The sequence below is a fragment of the Lissotriton helveticus genome, chromosome 7, assembly GCF_964261635.1.
Source record: "Lissotriton helveticus chromosome 7, aLisHel1.1, whole genome shotgun sequence".
In the NCBI taxonomy this organism is placed as follows: Eukaryota; Metazoa; Chordata; class Amphibia; order Caudata; family Salamandridae; genus Lissotriton; species Lissotriton helveticus.
The window spans coordinates 3,260,085-3,264,763 of NC_136068.1; positions in this window are offsets into that span (position 1 = coordinate 3,260,085).

The following is a 4,679-nucleotide window of genomic DNA, read 5'->3' on the forward strand; positions in this document are numbered from 1 at the left end:
CCCAACAAGAGGCTGAGGGGGGAGTGCATGCACCTGAGACCCCAACAAGAGGCTGCGGGGGGAGTGCATACACCTGAGACCCCAACAAGAGGCTGAGGGGGGAGGGGGTGCACGCACCTGAGACCCCAACAAGAGGCTGCGGGGGGAGTGCATGCACCTGAGACCCCAACAAGAGGCTGAGGGGGGAGTGCATACACCTGAGACCCAAACAAGAGGCTGAGGGGGGAGTGCATACACCTGAGACCCTAACAAGAGGCTGAGGGGGGGTGCATGCACCTGAGACCCCAACAAGAGGCTGAGGGGAGTGAATGCACCTGAGACCCCAACAAGAGGCTGAGGGGGGAGTGCATGCACCTGAGACCCCAACAAGAGGCTGAGGGGGGAGTGCATACACCTGAGACCCAAACAAGAGGCTGAGGGGGAGTGCATACACCTGAGACCCCAACAAGAGGCTGAGGGGGAGTGCATACACCTGAGACCCAAACAAGAGGCTGAGGGGGGGTGCATGCACCTGAGACCCCAACAAGAGGCTGAGGGTGAGTGCATGCACCTGAGATCCCAACAAGAGGCTGAGGGGGAGTGCATACACCTGAGACCCCAACAAGAGGCTGAGGGGGGAGTGCATGCACCTGAGACCCCAACAAGAGGCTGAGGGGGGGTGCATGCACCTGAGACCCCAACAAGAGGCTGAGGGTGAGTGAATGCACCTGAGACCCAAACAAGAGGCTGAGGGGGAGTGCATACACCTGAGACCCAAACAAGAGGCTGAGGGGGAGTGCATACACCTGAGACCCCAACAAGAGGCTGAGGGGGGAGTGCATACACCTGAGACCCAAACAAGAGGCTGAGGGGGAGTGCATACACCTGAGACCCCAACAAGAGGCTGAGGGGGAGTGCATACACCTGAGACCCAAACAAGAGGCTGAGGGGGGGTGCATGCACCTGAGACCCCAACAAGAGGCTGAGGGTGAGTGAATGCACCTGAGACCCAAACAAGAGGCTGAGGGGGAGTGCATACACCTGAGACCCCAACAAGAGGCTGAGGGGGGAGTGCATGCACCTGAGACCCCAACAAGAGGCTGAGGGGGGGTGCATGCACCTGAGACCCCAACAAGAGGCTGAGGGGGGAGTGCATACACCTGAGACCCCAACAAGAGGCTGCGGGGGGAGTGCATGCACCTGAGACCCCAACAAGAGGCTGAGGGGGGAGTGCATGCACCTGAGACCCTAACAAGAGGCTGAGGGGGGAGTGCATGCACCTGAGAGCCCAACAAGAGGCTGAGGGGGGAGTGCATGCACCTGAGAGCCCAACAAGAGGCTGAGGGGGGAGTGCATGCACCTGAGACCCCAACAAGAGGCTGAGGGGGGGTGCATGCACCTGAGACCCCAACAAGAGGCTGAGGGGGGAGTGCATGCACCTGAGACCCCAACAAGAGGCTGAGGGGGAGTGCATACACCTGAGACCCCAACAAGAGGCTGAGGAGGAGTGCATGCACCTGAGACCCCAACAAGAGGCTGAGGGGGGAGTGCATGCACCTGAGACCCTAACAAGAGGCTGAGGGGGGAGTGCATACACCTGAGACCCCAACAAGAGGCTGAGGGGGGAGTGCATGCACCTGAGACCCAAACAAGAGGCTGAGGGGAGTGAATGCACCTGAGACCCCAACAAGAGGCTGAGGGGGGAGTGAATGCACCTGAGACCCCAACAAGAGGCTGAGGGGAGTGAATGCACCTGAGACCCCAACAAGAGGCTGAGGGGAGTGAATGCACCTGAGACCCCAACAAGAGGCTGAGGGGGGAGTGCACGCACCTGAGACCCCAACAAGAGGCTGAGGGGGAGTGCATACACCTGAGACCCCAACAAGAGGCTGAGGGGGGGTGCATGCACCTGAGACCCCAACAAGAGGCTGAGGGGAGTGAATGCACCTGAGACCCCAACAAGAGGCTGAGGGGGGAGTGCACGCACCTGAGTCCCCAACAAGAGGCTGAGGGGGGAGTGCATGCACCTGAGACCCCAACAAGAGGCTGAGGGGGGAGTGCATGCACCTGAGACCCCAACAAGAGGCTGAGGGAGGAGTGCACGCACCTGAGACCCCAACAAGAGGCTGAGGGGGGAGTGCATGCACCTGAGACCCCAACAAGAGGCTGAGGGGAGTGAATGCACCTGAGACCCCAACACGAGGCTGAGGGAGGAGTGCATACACCTGAGACCCTAACAAGAGGCTGAGGGGGGAGTGCACGCACCTGAGACCCCAACAAGAGGCTGAGGGGGGAGTGCATACACCTGTTATGTTATGTTAGGGATTTTGTAGAGCGCATGGCTGCCCGAGGGCTTCCCAGCGCTAAAGAGTGTTGTTTACAAGCTCTATCCATAAGATGTCTACAAGGGGAAAGGCAGCGTTTTGAGATGTTTCTTGAAAATGGTTTTGTTGGGTAGGATTTTTCTTTTATATGGGAGGGCATTCCACATCTTTGATACCAGGTGGGCAAATGATCTGCCCCCCCCCCCCTCCTGGCTCTTTTGGCTCTCGTTGTCCTGAGAAGCTGTTGCCGGGCTGATCTTAGATGCCTGGTCGGGATATACCTGGGCATCATTTGTCTCAGTTTTATAGGGCCTTTTTTGTTAACAGCTCTATATGCCAGGCATAGGGGCATAAACTTTATTTTGTTTCAATAGGGAGCCTGTGTAGCTGCTTCAGTGCTTCTTTAGTCGAAGTGTGTTTGGGTATTTTTGGAAGGAGTGTTGCTGCCGCATTTTGTCCTACCTGTAGTCTCTTTAACACATATTCAGGCGCACCTACATGCAGCGAGTTACCGTAGTCCAAGCGCGAGATTATAAGAGGCTGGATGACCGTTTTCTTCAGATGTTCCGGGATCACCTCAATAATCTTCCGTAGCATTTTAAGCAGAGAAAAACATATTCCTGAGAGTTTCCTGGATTGGCGATCCATCGGGAGTGAGTTCTCCATCCAGACCCCAAGTTTTTTGTAACTGGTTTGGGTATAGGTGGGTTTCCCATACAAGGGGGCCAATGGGTCCGGGGTCCTGGATAGTGGATTTTCCTAATAGCATAATCTCTGTTTTTTCGCCATTTAATTTCAGACGGCTATTGGCCATCCAATTTACCACTCTCTCCATACAGTGACACAACTGCTGATTAGCGTTCTCTGTTAGGGAGACTGTCAGCTGAGGGTCGTCAGCGTTTGATACCACTGAGGCACCATCTTCCTGTGCTATATTAACCGGCTCTCGTACATAAATATTAAGAGGCAGATTTACAAGGACTGGCGCATCCCTGCATATCAGTAGGGATGCGCAAGGTAAGATGCGTCACGTAAGTTTACCCTTGCGCCACCACAGATGCGCCGCATTTACAATGAGTGGAGAAGTGTGGCTCACTGGTTAGAGGCAGCAGACCCGTAAGCAGAGAACGGCCCGGGACCAGGGTTCGATTCCCGATGCGGCAGGGTCGTGGACCAGGGTCAGCGGACTCGATAATTCTCGCCTCGGTGCCTACTCTAGTCAGAAACCAAACTCGGCAACTCTGGGCATCAGCTTGCCTCATCTTCACAACGGCCCCCCCAGACCGCCGGGGATGCTTGGTCGCACCTTAGAGATACCCATCAGGGACCATCTCTCAGGGTGAGCCAGGACGGGTTCCCCAGCGGTCGAAGCGTGGAGATACTCCTCCGGGAGTCGATTCCTAGCGCTATATAAACCCACAATTAAATTAAATTAAATGAGAAGCATCATGGCGCAAGGATAAACAGATGCATGACACATCTGATATTGTGAGTGCGACACATTACTGAAGTCCTGTCACAAGCGCGACGCATCTCCAGCAATGCTCAGGGGCTGCCCATACCTAACATGCTGCATCACGCCTTACGCCTGCTTCAAGCAGGCGCAGGGTTTTGACGCAGCAGCGTCGGAAAATTGACCGCTTTTCCATGGCTTTTTCCGACGGAATGCCCACACTGCATACATAAAACCTGACGCAGGTTTAATGTGGCGCAGAGCTTTACAACGTGACACCTCACCATAGATGCGTCACGTTGTAAATAAAGCGCAGCATGGCGCATGGTTTACGCCGCCGCAGCGTCACAGCAGTGATGCAATGTCGGAGTAAATGTGTCGCAAGTGGCTTGTAAATCTGCCCCCAATAGAGTAGGACTAAGGGAAGATCCCTGTGGGACGCCACGTGTATTTGGGAGGTGGTCTGAAAAACAGTCCCCTTCGGTCACTCGGAAGGACCTGTCTTTCAAAAAAGAAGCGGACCAGTCCATGGCGAGGCCCTGGACTCCTCTTTCCCTTAGTCTCCCCATTAAAGTGGTATGATCTACGGTGTCAAATGCTGCACTGAGGTCTAACAAAAGATGGCGGCAGAACCGCCCTCATCCAATAGAGCCTTTAACTCCTCCGTGACCGCCATCAGTGCTGATTCTGTACTATGGGAGGCACGAAAACCCATCTGTGTGGGATGCAGTGTTTCATTAGTTTCCAGGAAGTTAGTCAAGGTATTGTTTACATGCTTTTCTAAAAGTTTGCTAATAAATGGCAAAAGTGAGACAGGGCGTAGATTGCTAAAGACAGTAGGGTCCGAATTGGCTTTTTTGTAAAGGCCTAATGACTGCACGCTTCCAAGCTTTTGGGACCAAAGCTGTTTCCAATGATAGGTT